At 33.5% G+C, this 17,828-nt stretch overlaps 1 pseudogene; it reads right to left on the reverse strand.

Moving 5' to 3' along the window:
- Nucleotides 1-7,640: 7,640 nt before the first annotated feature.
- LOC146927371 (agamous-like MADS-box protein AGL80 pseudogene) lies at nt 7,641-8,551 on the reverse strand (annotated as a pseudogene).
- Between the last annotated feature and the right edge of the window lie 9,277 nt (nt 8,552-17,828).

Below are 17,828 nucleotides of genomic sequence, written 5' to 3' on the forward strand. Positions count from 1 at the left end.
AATAATATTGAAACAAGCGTTTTAATTTTTTTCTTGGCTAAAGTGCATTTTTCCCCCCTTAACTTTCAAAAAGTTGCGATTTTGGCCCCCTAAGTATGAAAACTACAATTTTGGCCCCCCATGTTTAGGGAAATATGCTCTTTTAACCCCCTAACATAAGGGAAATATGTCTTTTGACCCCTTATCTTTTCAAAATATTGCGATTATGGCCCCTTATCTTTTAACCCCCTTATCTTTTTTTGGACACGTGTCGTCTTCTCATCAGTTTTCAAAGTTAGGGGACCAAAATTGTAGTTTTCAAAGTTAGGGGGCCAAAATCGCAACTTTTTAAAAGATAGGGGGAAAAGTGCACTTTAGCCTTTTTTCTTTTTAAAAAATACGGAAAGGTATATTATTTTAGACCACGGTGGCTTTAATAGTCACTTTTTTTTTAACAAAGCTTTTAATAGTCATTTAACAATCGTTAGATATCTTTAAAAAAAAATCGTTAGATATGAAATTTGAACCATATTCTCTGAATTTACAAAGTCAAATGCTTACCTCTTAATTGACACATCTTAACCTTTGTTCTAATCATTTTTAACATAAATTGATCTAAAAGTTCTCAAAAACACTTTTGCGTGCAGTTTTAAATTTATTAAACAACGAATAAACTTAAAAAACCTTCTTAAAATTTAATTATCGTCTTATAGTGTATGTATCTACATACTAGGTCGGGACAATTTAAATTACAATTACATAGTATTTTAGACCCATCTCATGATCCAACAAATTCTGTGAGTAAAAGTAAGGTTACAATAATTGAAATTAAGCTATAGTTTTTTATAGTAGAGAAATTAAACTATAGTTATATTAGTTTACAAATGACATGGTGCATAAAATTGATTTTGGTCTTCGTGGAATTGAATATATTTTTTTGTAAACCAAGTATCCTCCCTATGTAATTACGGAGACTAATACCTTGAGTTTTGTAGGATTCAAATGGATGAAAAACTTTCCTTAAAAAATTTAACGTTGTTGCATGCCAAAAGTTATATTCAAACCTAGGACTTCGGTTAAACTAAAAGAGACCCGCGCCATCTGATCTAAGCGCTTTTGGATTTCGTGGAATTGATTTTGATGGAAGTAATAATTCTTAACTTATAAAATCAATAATAGATATAAAAACCCAAAAAAATTTCAATTTTTTTTTTTCAGTTTGGTCAAAATTCTCTTTATTTACACATCAAAAGTGATTCGAGGTTCTACTTTTGATAACTTATTTTACAATTCATCGTGTGTTTGTCCAACTTTGTTCTTTGTACCCTTTTGAGCAATTAACTTACCCGAAGCAAACTTTGTGCTCGTGGGATATATATTTGTAGTTCTTTGTTCATCAGAAAGGTGTGGTGAACACGTTCAAAAGGTAGAAGTTCTTGCAAAAGATTCATCACGGTTAGTTTAATAACTCTTCTATAATATTATTTTCTTGCACAATGTCTAAAAGGAGGATATGTTATAATAGATGGCATCTTGTACTTTACATTATCTCCTGATCACTTAGAAAATTCAAACATATATAAAATCTTTTAAATAGCCCGAATAAGTACAATTTCTGTCTCTCATAAACCTTTTTTCACATGTCCTAGGAATGATGACATGGTTAGGTTTATTGAAAATAACATGGTTTTACAATTTGTTTATTTTTTCATATTTGTTGAGAAAACATTTTTTATTTGAAAAGACGTATATGTTGAGAAAAGGGAATTTACACAATTGAGTATATGGGATATTCCTTGTAACATCCGAGGTTGACGAAGACAGGAAGTGGTCGTCGGTGTATAAGGTATGACAATGAGTTGCTCCTGAAAGCTTTTAGACAAACCGAATCCACTTCAAAATGATAGGGATCCTGATATCGTGCAAGTATGAGACAACATGGTTGAAGAAAGGTTTATAAATACCAACAAAATGCATCTTCTTTTTGGTATCCCATTCCATAAAAACTCTAGAGTTAAGCGTGCTTGATTTTGAGCAATTTTGAGATAGGTGACCTTCTGGGAAGTTTCGCGAAAAGCGTGCAAGTAAGAACACAACACACTAATAAGACTTGTGTTGGTTCATAGGATCAGAAGACAATACTTAAAGTTAGTTGTCTGGGATATTACAAGTAGTATTAGAGTGGACCTCTAAAAGTATGATGTTGTTCGGGGATGAACCAAACGAAAGCTGGTGGACATGTAACGCCCGGGGCTGACAAGGGTAGGGAGTGGTTGTTGAACCAAAGTGGGTTTTCGAACAATATGTCACTAAGGTTTTGATGATAACAATGTATGAAAGAACAATTGGATACTCTTATGGGTGTTTAACTGTGCATGATCAAATAATTAAATTATAACTTCAAAGTTAAGTTTTTGGTTCTGATACATCATGCTTTGAATGCAAAGGAAGTGTCTTGGTACTCAAGAGAAGTTAAGAAGACTTTTGAATACTTAGAAGATGATATGAAGAAAGGTCAACAAAAATTCAAAGCTCTAATCATAATTTGCATTTACCCTTGAAGACTCTGATGAAAGCAAGTTATGAAGGAAATATGATCTGATGGACACGTCAACAACCAATACTCTAAAGAGACTCTGTACAGTTTTGTCTTCTTTCGAAGGAACGTCACTTTCAAGATCTGATCGTACTGTTTGTCTTCTTATGTCCACGCGCAGAAATAAACTTAGAATTTCAATGATAAAGAGAATGAAGCATATTATTCTCAATGAAGCAAATGATCCCTCTAGTACTATTCAACAACATTATCCATTAGATGCAAAGTTTTCAAAACTGATCGAAACTTCTTAAGGACGAATTTGATGCGCTGTCACTCTTCAAACACTGACTCTCTCATTTCTCTCCTATTTAAGAACCTGAGCAGTTTCAAGAACTTAAGAGACTACACAATTTTTACAAGTGTCAAAACTCTGTCAAATTCAAAAGCACACAAACACTTAGAAATTTTTTACAAACTTCATATCTTAGAATTTCTTAGCGTTAGAAGTTACTTAAACTTAAAATTTAGATTACCACTCTCTGAGTACAAAGCATAAACAACCAAACTTATGTGTTGTAAACTATGATTGTAGAAGACCTCTTGTGTGAGATAAGGAAGTCTCAACCTTGTGCGTTTGAGCAGCTGTAATCTTGTGTCATTATAGTGAAATATCCCTTTGGAAGTGCAAGGGAACTGAACTAACCTTCGATTGTGGGGTAAACTAGGATAATTTGTTTGTGTTGTCCTCTCTCTGGTTATCTTGTTTGCTTAGTTTTGTTTAAAAACTTTAAGATTGATGAAAGTTTAGGAACCTTTGGTCAGTTTTAATAGTTTAGAGACTAGATTGATGAAAGAATGATAATTTAATTTATGGATTAAATTGACTCTTTATTCTATAATTTATGCACATTGCTTCAGTAAAAAAATAAACCATGAACACTACAGTGTAAAAATGTCAAACTAATGAATGTTGACATTTATTAAATGATTAACGATTGATAAAGCAGGTTTTTAGAATACGAAAAAGAAAAAAAAAATGGGAGGATTTAACGGTACAAAATTGAAACGAATTAGTTTGAAAATACTTGGTACTCTTCCTACCAAACAAAATACATTTCTACCAAAAAAACGCACTTAGTAGTCTTGTAAATAACAAAGTAGGCAATGAAGGTATCAGTTTTAATAACTTGCACAATCTTCTTTAGGATATGAATTATTAATTGTTTTTTATTTATTAGGTTTTTATAGTAAAAAAAATAATTTATATATAATTAGAAAAGTGAAAAATTATCTTTCAAAAAAAAAAAGAATAGTGAAAAATCAATTAAAAATTAAATAAAACTTATCATGCTCAAAAGGTTTATAAATAAGTATAAAAATTGATATATTATAATATCATTCCTCTTTAAATATATGAAACTTATCATACTCAAAAGGCCACTAATCCCATGAACAGGCTCTGCCAGACAACCACTGACAAGCTACCCTCATATCGTTTTTTTTTATTTATGTATAAAATCCCTTATTATTTTATTAAGTTTTTTATGTCCTCCAAGTGGCTCACATAGGAGAAAAAAGTAAAGTTATTTTGAATAGTATATTATCTTCAGGGGTCATAGAGATGATAATTGAGGTGGGGAGTGTCAAGACACATAATTCTGTGTCAAGAGATTACACAACAACACCTGTCGATGTCAACATTTGGGTAGCAAATTAATGGTAAATGATCATAACAATATTTTTGTTTTCTAAGACTTCTTGTATTAGTTTAAGGACGGAGTTATAAGAGGACGAACAGATGTCATGATTCTTTCAAACAATTTTAAATTTTTCTGATATTATTATATTTTTTATCTTTATATTTTTTTTTTCAATCTTAAATGATAGTATATGATGGGCTTTTTTTATTTAATATATTGAAACTTAAAAATATAAGTTTTTAAGTTTAATTGTACAAATTCTTAATTGAATCCTTAATTGTGAAGAAAAAAGAGATGTTTTATCTATAATTTTTAGAAGAACCCTAAGGTTTAATTAGATTTTCAATTTATGATTCCTCAAAGCAATTTCTCTTAGAAATTTCTACTCATTATCTATGATTTTGTTTGCGCACTCACATACAATACTAAAGATTCACTACTCACTAGTTCATCGGAAAATATCTATCCTTTTACATTTGCATTTTTTATATTTATATTATATTTACTGTTATTCAAAAAATGTTTTAATTTTCTTTAAAAAAAAAAACTGTTTTAATCTAGTTAAACTCTCGCAATCCTCAATATACTCATTTTTCGTATATCCTTAAAATTTCTTAGAACTCTGAATTTATATTTTTTTTAAAGAGAACTCTGAATTCATGTTAGCGTGGATATATTATAACTTATTAAATTTATTTTGTCTCAGTTGTGCAGTTTTGAATATTTATCTTTTCACTTAATTAAGGCTATTCAATCATTAATTGAGACATATACTAACAATACAATTATGATAAATTAGATTTTTGGGTTTTAACTAACAAAAATTATAAATAAAAAAATAAATTAGGCAAGTTCTGTGTCAAGTTGTAACACCCCAATTTTTAAAATTATTTATTGATATTAATTATAGATAATATTAATATTATTATTGGTTGAAAATAATAGGATGGAGAATGAGATAATGAGATAATAGAGGTAGGGGCGTGGATTAGAAGTAATCAAATAAGTAGGGAAGAAGGGAGTAAAATTATGATGAGTGGAGAAAGAAAAATAACAGTATGACGAATAGCCCAATTCCCTAGTATAAATAGAAATAGAAAATCAGAATAAACACTTTTGTTGAACCAGAGAAAAGAAGAGAGGAAAGGAGGAAACCCTAGCTAAGGAGAAGAGAGTCAAACACCGCATTTTTGAAGAATTCGAGGTAAGGGAGAGAATCCTTTCCCTTAAGGCTATCTTATATTATAACGGAGGTTGTTTAATTCTTAAAATGATGTTGTCGTTATGTTGTAAACTTTGATGAGAAAACGATGATGAACGAAGGTAAAGACGATGTTGAAAAACTTAAATTTAAGGGAAACTAGCTTAGGATTTTCGAATTGAGGATTGACAATGAAGAGAGTGTGTGAATGGGTAGGTCAATGGAAAATTAGTGTTTGAATGATAGGGTAACCTTAAGGTGATGATTAGTGATAAGTGTTTAAAAGTGATATATTTCATATGGGAGTTTAGGCATTTTAGTGACTTGTTTTGCAAAATTCTCTATGGAAAACTCCAAATATTGTGTAAATATGTCATTTATGCTTTTGAGCCTTATTCTACCCTTTTTGTGCAGGAAAATACAAGCAAGGAGCAAGAAACGTCAAAGTTCAAAGTCATACGCCATTAGCGTGTCCTACGCTATTAGCGTGATGAAGAAATGCCCAAGGCCAGAGAGATACGCCAATGGCGCACCTGGAGCGTGGATCTGGAGCACATGTCAAGGAACACGCTATTCGCGTAAGATACGCTATTAGCGTAATCACTCCAGATAGATACGCTAATAGCGTACCTGGAGCGAAGCAAAAGAGAAAGTTGTCAAGAAACACGCTATTAGCGTGATCTACGCTATTAGCGTAAATTCTCCAGAGAACCACGCCATTAGCGTGGTTTGGGCGCAGCAGGGCAAATTGTACCAACGTGGCACACTCCAATTGGCCAGATTATAGGCCGACTTACCACGCTATTAGCGTGAGTTGCGCTATTAGCGCAGGTGCAAAAACACAGGCCCTTTAAATAGCATTTTTACCTCTCTTTTAGGTCATTCACTATTCCATTGATATTTTCATACATTCTAAGAGAGAGGTCAGAGCTATTTCCAAGAGAGAAACACAAAGCAAGTGGTTTAGGAGTAGATTCAACTCAAGATCACTTTGGACACGAAGGATCTTGACATAGAATCTTCATCTTTCCTTCATCCTTTGCATAGTATACATGTCTATGTGTAGCTATCATCTTCTTTGTAGTATTGAGGTAACAAACAAGCTATCATGTAATCTTTTGATCTTTTAATATATAAGGTTCTAGCTTAATGATTCAATATTGTTGTTATTCTTATGTTTAATGCTTTCAATGAGATTCAAGATGATTTGGACACGAACTTTTGAATCTAGAACTAGAATAACAATCTATTTTATGTTATATCACTCTTGACAAGTTTGTAAACCTTTGATAATTACTTTTAATCAAGAATTCAATGCTTTTGGATACTTAATCAGGCTGGACACGGTCGATTAAGTTATCCGATCGACTTTGTTATCGTTTAAGGGATTTGGACACGAATGTTTAAACGCTAACTTAGAAATAACAATGTCGCTTTGGACACGAAGGATGTTGTAGAAATGATTGTAATAATATTGGTTATAAAGCTAGAGTCTGTTAATCGATCGAGAGATTGCTGCTGTTATGCTTGCTCGTTATCTTATACCGCAAGCGAAATAGTTCGATCTCCTCTCGTTTTTACTTTTATGTCATCTGTAGATATAGTGTTACAAACAAACATTTTATAAAGGATACCTTAATGTGAAAGATTGTGAAAACGCTTATGATTTAACGCAACTCCCTGCGGAAAACGATCCTATATATACTCACGTGTACATAGTTATATGACATGTAGAAATTCTACATCAATTAGGGACGAGTTTTGTGAGTTTTAGGTCGAAAACAGGGTTCGAGAAGTCCCCCTTTAGCGAAATCCTAGGAAAACTGCAATTTCGGGTGTCTGACACACGTGAACGATCGTACTACTTGGGAGCACAACCCATGCTCAGCTTACAGCCTAATTTCTTGTTTTGAGGGTGCGCGGTCCTGCATCCTTTCCAAGCTTAGGAAAACCACTTTTTTTTACCACTTACTGTTTTGAATCAAGCTTATATGTCTTCATGAAAGTTGTATATATGAATGTTAGCATTCCATTGGTTTTAGGAACCAAAATGCTTGACTTTAAAATGAGGGGACTATCTTTTCTGAATTTGATAAAATAGGTAGACCAAAAGTGCAATTAAGCAATAATGTTTTATGAATTTAGGTCACTTTAACATTTTTAAGTCATTTTTTAGGATGTGGTCTATTTATTTTTGACAAAATTATTTATGACATTGATATTCAGTTTGGCCTAATAAACGAATGCTACTTCATAAATGAATAGAATACATCTTAAAAAATGACCCAAAACTACATTAGAGACTAAAAGTCACGAAAAGATAAATAGGGGATACAAAATTGTGATAGATCCATCTCAAAGGGTACACAAAACAAATACATGAATTCATTCAAAGAAGTAGATTGGGCAAAAATCTAGGATCGACCTCGCCAAAGGGTACTGTCTCGTCTCCTTTATCATTCATCATCAATCCCATGAAAATTTGACTTTCCATGATGTCACCATTGTTCCTAGTCATCCCAACATAGCCATGACCAATCATTGCCATTTTTTCATCCTTGGATGTCAATGGTGGTGCCATTTGGAATTGAATTGGATGTTTACTATTATTGACCTCTGCTTCCAACCTTCTACTAATGTCCTTCAATTTTTGGTCAATCAACCAACAAAGATGTTTTGAATCAACCAAGGAGATATTATTCTGCACTAATTTGCCTTCACAAAGACATTGAAACATGAGCATAACCATCTCTTTCTCATAGTTGTCATGCCTTTGTGTCTTCAGTTTCTCTTTGGCCTTCATAACCCTTTGTGTCATATAAGTCTCTTGGTTCACCATTTTCTGGCTCTTCTCCCACTCAGACATTGTTCTGAATTTTGAGAGCACTGTATGGACTCCCCGTGGTGATGGCCAGATCTCTGGTTGAGGCTCATATGGTCCATAGACAATGGCTCAAGCTTCAACTCCACATAGAGTGCTTAGTTCATAAACCTTCTTCAATAGACCCTTCTGCCTTTTATTGTAGGTTGTTTTTCTAGAAGCATCATTGACAATGAAAGCAAGTTTCACCTTTTTCCGAGTCATTGTTGAGAAAAGAACAAAGGAAAAAGAAAATTGAGAAGAAAAGTTGATTGTTGTGGTTTTTCTTGTTGTGAATAATGTCTTGTTACTTTTTGTTTTTTCGTTTTTCTTGTTGTCAATAATGTCGTGTTATTGTTTGTTTATATAGACCAATAAGATATATTGGGTTCAGTTTCTAGATGATATTTTGTGCATGTGACTCATTTCCAGCTGTAATTTCTGAGTTGTAAAATGTCACATTATTGACTTGCCATCAAAGATATAGAAAATAAAGTACATTTATGGCATTAGTTATATATTATAGTACATAATGAATAAAATATTTATTGCTTTTTGAAAGGATGTATCACAAATAGGATTTTCCAATACATATACCAACGAGAGGTCTATCATATTCTCTATTTTTTTTTTTTTTGGAAAAGCTAAAATGATATATTAACAGTAATGGTTCACCCCGCACAAGGCGTGCAAAAGGAGAACCACCCAACAATAATTACAACAGTCTAGGTGCTAAAACACACCAGCACCAGTCAAAACACAAACAACCACAAAACAATCAAAAATTACAAGAAAGCTCCCATGCAAGGAAGCGGATTCTTACACCAATCATGGTAGCTATAGGTGAAAGTCGTCTGTCTAGCTTTAATTCATAGAAAAGAATTTAATTGCACCTTTTCGAGTAAAACAAAAGGAGTAGAGGCCACCTGTTGAAAGACATGGTTGTTTCTCTCCTTCCATAATACCCACACAGATGCAAACCAAATAATTTTCATAAACAAATGAGTAACTCTTGGTAACCCTGCCATATTGATAAATTGATGCAAATTATGTCGGATATGTCCCGGAAAGACAGAAGAGATACCCAACCAAAGGCAAACCCGATACCATAGAGAACTAAAGAACACACAGTCAAGAAACAAATGCTTAGCCGTTTCTGGTTCACCGCACCCTGCTACACACGCCGCATTATCTGATGTTAGAACGCTCCGACGCACCAAGTTATCTTTCGTTGGCGACCTGTTACGAAGCAGCCTCCAAACAAACAAAGAAACCTTTGACGGTATATGTTGATGCCAAACATTGTCGTCCTGATGTCTAACCACCATATCACCTGTATCAGTAAGGAAGTGGTATGCACTCCTGACTGAGTATTCATGAGTAGTCTCAAGATGCCACTGCCAAATATCAGATACGTTATCCTGCAAAACAATGTTATGAAGTAAAACTGAACACGCCCTCACACTCTCCTCCTCCCAGGCCAACAAACGCCGCCTCCACACCTAAGCTTCACCCCCCACCCTCCCACCCTAGCCTACTCATCTCCTCCACCATGCACTCCTTATCCACCGCCAAATCGAAAAGGCAGGGAAATTTGTGACTCAACGGAATATCCCACACCCAGGTATCGTGCCAAAATAAAGTGTCTCTACCATCACCTAAAACCCACTGAATGCTATTATCAAACCACCTACCAACACCCTATCCGACTCCCTCACAGACTCTACTTAACATCTGCCACCAAGACGAGCTATGACACCCACCCTCAACCAACCGCCCACCTACCTCACCATACCAGGCTTTCAAAACCTACCACAACCCCTTCGTATCAGTCAACAACCTCCAACACTACTTCCCCAACAAAGCTAAATTAAAAGCACCTATCCACCTAACCCCCAGCCCTCCAACCTCTAACTACAACAGAATTTCATATGTCAGACTCATCATTTACTTCATCATCAATCAACATTATTTAACATTATGATTTCTTCATTGCTCCACATTGTTATTACTCAACATTGTTATTAAAACTCACACTCAACACTACACTGGCTCCCCTTATTTACTACACACTTCATTCTAACGGAAACACTCCATACCCCCACATTATTAATTAATTAACACACACCTTTTTATTCCATTCTATTTCGTCCTATCAATTCTCTTAGCATCATATACACTCTTAAATCGACCACACTCATTTCATTTTAACCTAAGGTCGTTACTTCATACTTAACTTCCTATCTTCGTTTATATTTCATCCTAGCAATCTCCTTGTTGTCATCAATTCTCTAATTCGACCTCACTATTTACCTTGACTCTTCTTCTCTTCAACCTAAAAATGTTCCTACGTTCTCTCTCTTCTTATTCACATGTCTCTACAATTACCCTTTACTCTGATTTACTATTATTTTCACATTTATTAGTTCATGGATTACCCTCTTACAACTCTCTCTATTTACCTTCAAGTCTTCCACAACATGTTTTATTACGTAGTGCATCATCGCCTTATTTATACTATCAACATACCCTATCATATTTCAACGTTAACATCTAATCCATTGATTAACATCATATCTACATATCAAATATATATAGTTTACATCTTTTATATTTCAATATCATGTTTATAACACACATGCCTCATTAGTTGTATCCTGTTATTCTTTTACGAACATATTTTCATATATAGTTTAATCATTACTATCTTCTATTGTCTTAAGCCACTCTCACAATCATCATATCTATTGTCTTACTACCTTGAGGTAATCACTCCTATTTATGTCTAAGCACACTACTTCATTAGACATATCTTTTAAGGACCCTTAATTTTACTTGACATGGTAATGGCTTGCTTAGACTCACTATCGCTTTCATAGTTGTTTTAGAGTCCATAAAAAGGGTTGTGCTGAAATTTCCTGGAAAACTCAGCATGACCCAAACGTGGTGTTTAAATCATAACTCAAGTTCTACATGGAATAATGGACTCAAACCAATGGGAAATTAAAGATAACACAAACATCTACAACTTTCCTGAAGACTCTCAAACCTAATTCTGAACATAAAGTTGCATAAAAATTGATTTTCCTATGTTTGGGGAAAGAGGACGACCCTGCTGACCCCTGATGACCCCTGTTTAGTATTTTCATCATATCTTGAGTTCTAGATACTTAAATAGAGTACCTCCAAAGGCCAGTGAAAGCTAACTAACATCCATATCTACAACTTTAATGAAGACATCAAAATCTAATTATGAACGGAAAATTCCCAATTTGTATTTTTGTTTTTCGGTTACAGAAATAAAAAAAAAAGAGCACGACTCTGTTGACCCCAGTGTAGTATTTTGATCATATCTAGAGTTCTAGAAGTTGGAATGAGGTCAAAACAACGCCCAATTAAAGCTAACATGCATATCTACAACTTTCATGAAGACACCAAAGCCTAATTCTGAACAGAAAAGTCCCAATTTGTATTTTTGTTTCAGTTACCCAAATCTGCGATTTCCCATTTGCGATTTAGCCTTGAGGGACTTTTGCTAACTCCGTTTTTGACCCTAAACTCGCCAAACCCGATTCAAATCTTCACCCCATGATTACCATATCATTCATTCATCAATTCTTCATTAACCTACCATATTATCCACTCTTTTTAAGACTAAAGCTCAATTCAAAAATTTAAACTAGTTTTCCTCAATTCTCATCTTTCAATTCGTTCATCGTTATTCTCTCATCAAAATTCACATCATAATAGCAACAACTTATTAAAATTTAAGACAACCCTCCCATCATAGATTAAGATACCCTGAAGTGCATATATTTTCCCCCTTACCTCGATGTTCTGCAAATTGATGAATTCCTACGGTTGAATCTCTCTTTGGCCATCTCTTTATGTCTCCTTTCCTCTCAACCCTAGTTTTCTTCTTTTGCCTCCGCTGCACTTTCCTCTATTTTGCTTGTAACCTTAATTATCTAATCTTCTCCTCTATTTATAACCACCAAGAGTTTGTTTCTCACTTAATCTTTCTATTGGGGTTACTATCCGCGCCTCTATTTTGGTTACTATTCTTGTTGTAACTTCATTGTCTTACTGTTCACACCTCACTCTTCTTAAATCATTAAAATGCTACTCAGCTCACTAACTACACATCTTTTCTACCAAATTTTACTAATCAACCTCCGTTCGCAATCTACTTACTTTTTCTTTCTGAAAACTATATTGTCTTCCTAAACATTATTTTCTCCCTCTCTTCATCTGAATAACTAACTCATCCATTTTCTCCTTACCTATTCTCCCAATGAATTCGAATAATTAAATTAATAATTAATTAATACCATCTAACAACCAACACTAATAATAACAATAATACTAATGTTATCTAATAATAATATTAATAAACTAATATTAAAAATCGGGGTGTTACACCCCCGGCCTATGCCTAGGGCAGCCCCTGATCTTATCTATCAAAACCTTATTTCTTTTTCATTAGATTAATGCACATAGGTATTCTAATATCATTTTATTTAACCATTAATTGAAAATATCATATGGTCATAGTATATTATAGTACAAATAATTTTTTTTTGACAAAAGTATAATTAAGAATTTGTTATGGTATAATGTTGTTAAGAGTCCCACATCGGATAGGTGATGGCCTAACAATGTGTTTATAAGTGGGGGCAATTCTCACCTCACAAGCCGGTTTTGTGGGGTTGTGTTAGGCCCAACCACCATTTCCTAGATGGTATCAGAGCCTCTCCAAGATCCATTGGGCCATCTGCTATCAGGTTTCCGCTATCGGGCCACCCACCATTTATGTCCACGAACCAAGCCCAATAGTGCTGGTCGTGAGGGGGTGTGTTAAGAGTCCCACATCGGATAGGTGATGGCTTGACAGTGTGTTTATAAGCGGGGAAATCCTTACCTCACAAGCCGATTTTGTGGGGTTGTGATATAATTGGAGTGTGCTCTTTCTTGAGATCTTATGTTCGTTTCTCATCGCTGTCAATTTATGAGGGAAATGGAGGGTTTTAGAGGGTAGAAAATATATGGAAAAATTGAGAAATCTTTCACTTTTTTTGAAAGATTGTTTTTTCTTATAATTATAGATTAATAGTCATGGATAACATACTTATAATTTTAAGAATATTATAAGAATATAGAAAGAATTTCTAGAATTCATATAAACTCTTCAAACCTCCTCAAAACCCTCATCCAATACGATTTCAAGTTCACCTAAATGATGAGTATTTTTGTATTATGAAGAAAAATAAACCCTGATCATAGATAATTATTACAGGCTTTGTCAAAAAAACTTTTTGAGATCATGTGATCCTTTTGGAAGGTTTCAGTAGCCTTTACAGAGCTAGTTATGTGGAAGGTTTCTGTGGCCTTTACAAAGCTAGTTATGTCGTTTTTGATTTGATACTTATTTTTCTTTAAAAAAATGTTTTTTTGATAATAATTTTCTCATTCCGACCATCGTGGTATTTCCGCGCAACGTTCTTGAGGGTATCGTTTACCATCCACGTAATCTTGAAGTGCACGTAATTCTTCCATATTTTCCTGGATTCTTTTGATCTCGATCCACTCGTTACCGAAATTGAAACGCATGTGACCTCATCCTTTCATTCCAGCCAAACAACATACGCCTGATGCATGTCAGTCATGTCAAACCCGACACTATGTCTATGTAATTCAACTAGAACTGTAGCATTCAGTTTGAATTCAGACCCTTGAATTTCTACCCACATTTCTTTGCATTGACCTACACTTGTGTTAAAATGACCATCCTCGAGCCTTATTTTCATTTGTGGCATTACAGTAACATCCAACCTCAAATCTCTCACCACCATAGGTGAAATGAAATTTTCGGTGATCCTTCCTATCTTTCATATAGAATCCATCGTTGCTAATGGTGTAACACCCCTACTTTATATTTTAATTAATTTAATGAGGTATAATAGGTGATGTTTTGGTTAGAAGAATTATTGATGTTGTTTTGTTTAAATATTATGTGATGCTGATAAAATTTAATTATGGTGATGACTGAAAAATATTAGGAGAGTTTAGTTAAAAATAAAGGAGAGAGTTCGGGCACGATGTTGAAGGGTTGGAGGTGTAGAACATGAGTTTTTAATAAGTGGGAGAGGGAAAAAGTAAAATAATAGTGGCTACTGGTGGAAAAGGTTGCGACTAGTGTTGGCCCGAATATAAATAGAACCTTAGGAGTTAGAATAGTCGGTTCTTACCGAACATGAAAAGAGGAGAAGAATGTTGGATCATTAATCCAACATTGGCCTTATATGTGAATAATTATGTTTTGTGGACTGTCATTTAAGTTAGGCCCAATTAAAGTGATCTTATAAGGTTTGGCTAAAGTGGGCTTATGAGTATCTAATAGGGTGTGGGTCTTTAATGTGTAGAGACTAATGGGTAATTCTATTTTTATGATGGGCTAAAATAGAAATACCAATAGTTAACCCTAGTTTGGGTGCTATAAATAAAGAGGTCATGGTCCCCAGGTCACACACACCAAGCCGCCGTTCTTTGTGGACATCCCATCATCACAAGGAGATCAAGAGAATAACAAAGGGTTCTCTCAGTGAGAGTGTGTGTTGATCTGGAAGGCCATTACCGCATCAACAATCTCCGAATATGAATTCAGGTACGCTTCCGCATATTGATTTGTTATTTCTGATGATTAACATGATTGACTTTAGGGTTTAAAATTAAGTTTGGTTTCAACAAGTGGTATCAGAGCCAATCATGTTTGATCATTGGGAAATATATTTTTTATGTCGAAATTTTGTTTCTCGGCAAGAATGTTGTTCGGCTATTGCTATACTTTTTAAATCTATGGTTAAAGTATGTTCATCGGTGCGATATGCATGTGATTTTGGTTTGGTGGCTTCGGTTTTTGTATTTCTTTTACTTTGGTTATATGTGTACGTGGTTTTAGCATATCACTAAACTTTTGGGTTGATACACGTATGAATTTCATGATTGTAAAATCAAATTTTTTTTTTTTAATATATAAGAAAACCAATTTTACGTGGTTTTGTTTTCCTTTTGCATCGACAAGTTTTATTTATTCTCAGGTTTACACTGGTTGCCTTGCCAAATTCAGTATTCAGTTTTGGCTATTATTTTATGAATTTCTGTTTTTCGATTATGAATGGTACTGCACTCACCAATTTTGGATCTTGTAGACTGAAATTATGGGTCTCAATCTTCTTTTAGTGTCCAACAGAAATTTTGTTCCAAAATTGTATATTCATATTTAAAGGAATTGGAACAAAACTTCAGAGTACTGTTTGGAAATAAAATTGCAAGAGGCATTTGTTGTACTTGCAACTTCGGTTATAGTTTTTTGGTTAGTAATTTAAAATTTAAATATCGAACAATTTAGGTATATATTTTAGGATGAATTAATTGAAACAATATGTCGCCAAAGTGACCTCTTTTGTGAAGATTAGTTTATTTTAAAATATAAAAGGTTAATTTTTTGGTTAAGTAATTATAAATTCAAATAAGGAACAGTTTATGTATATATTTTGAGATTAGTTGGTTGAAGCATTATGTTGCCAAAGTGACCTCTTTTGTGGAAATTAATTTATTTTGAAATATAAAAGCTTGTGTGTTTGTAACTCATGTGAATAACTAATCGGCCCAAAGGAAGGTTGTTATTTTACAGAATTACAAGTGCACATGTGGTAATAAACATGTGATAATTATTCGGTTTTACATGGAATAATGAATTGGCCCAAAGGAAAATTTATTGTTTGACATGTTCTTATTATCAATGTTTGATTACTGCGCCAAGGTATCACTGAAAAGTTAATATTTTATCCAAAGATAAAAATGTTAATGGATTCTCGATATCTTGTAATGGGATTTACTTTTATTTGAATTTAGTATTACTTTTATTCTAAGGTTTATATGAGCATGTTTTGCTTGTTTGTTGCTCTATGTTCGGTTATAAATGATCCTATGAATACTATTGCCAACATCGGTTACTTTATTAAATGGCTCAAACTTCAAGTTCTAGAAAGTAAAGTAAATTTTTGATAGTTCTTTGAAGTTATGGTTATCAACATTGCATTAAGGCCTGACTCTCCCTTACCTCTTATGGATGAGAGTATCTCTAAAATAAAGAGAGAAATTGAAAGGTGAAGAGAAGTCAAATTGCATGTGTTTGATGATAATGATGAAGGCCATCCAGAAATATTCAAGGGCAAACTATCTGAAAAGGTAATTACAGTTAAGGATTTCATTTAATTTAAGATATTGAAAAGAGGTTTGTCAAGTACGAAAGATCCAAGATAGATACGCTTTTGACAAACTTTAATTCAATTAAGTGTAAGGATAAGGAAGCTGCGAATACAGTGCCTCAAAAGAGATAACAAAAGTTATTTATTTTGTGGAGCTGAAAAGGTATGATATGTTTCTTAATTTGGTTTGTTTTGAAATCAATTTAACTTTCGTACCTAGTGTGTCTATGCAGTGTTGTCTAAATTGTTGAAAACTAAGTGATGGTGAAAAATACATCTATATTGATGACAACGATACAGTTTAGGTTGAGGCAATTGGAAAGTTTAGATTATCATTAAAGAATGGATTTTATTTGGATCTTGATTATAGCATCTTATAAGACGAAATTTGATTTCTCTTTCTTCTTTGAGCAAGTTTGGTTTTTTTTTTCTTGTTCATTTGGAAATGGAAAATTTAGCTTGTTTTAGGATTCAAAATTGGTTCATTCCGGTTCCTTATCAAGTTACGATAATCTTTATTTTGTTGACACAATTGCTTCATTTAATGAAACACTGTAGTTAAACACATTAATTAAGTATAAAAGGGAAATTAGTCAATGAGAATTATGTTGCATTATGACACAAGAGATTGGGTCACATCTCCAGATGGACAATATAGAGACTTGTGTCAAATGACATTCTAGAACTATTGAATTTTCCAAATATTGATATTTATATCAATTTTATAAAAGGGAAACAAACCAATACAAGGAGATTTAAGGCCAATAGGACCTCAGGCGTCTTAAATGTTAAACATACAAATATTTGTGGGCCATTCCCTACAGTTTCTTGGAATGGTCAACAATATTTTATAACGTTCATAGATGATTTTTTGGTAAATATGGCTGCATTTATCTCATTTATGAAAAGGAAAAGTCTTTCGACATGTTCAAAATATTTTAAGTTTGAAGTTGAGAATCTACTCAACTAAAGAATAAAAGGCGTCAGATCAAACCTTGGTAGTGAATATCATGGTATATATGACGGTATATGACGGTTCAGGTGAACATTGTCCAAGACCAATTGCTAAATTCCTAGAGGAATGTGATATCGTCTCATAACACACTATGTCAAGTTTTCTTACTATGAATAGTGTTTCTGAAAGGCGAAACAGAACGCTTAAAGTTATGGTAAGAAGTATGATTGCTCATTCTAACTTACCAGAATCACTCTGAGGATAAGCAATTAAAATTGCAGCATATATCCTTAATAGGGTTCCAACAAAATAAACTACACAAAC

This window comes from Medicago sativa, chromosome 4, assembly GCF_051527215.1.
Source record: "Medicago sativa cultivar Bolivia chromosome 4, Bolivia_mono, whole genome shotgun sequence".
Taxonomy (NCBI): domain Eukaryota; kingdom Viridiplantae; phylum Streptophyta; class Magnoliopsida; order Fabales; family Fabaceae; genus Medicago; species Medicago sativa.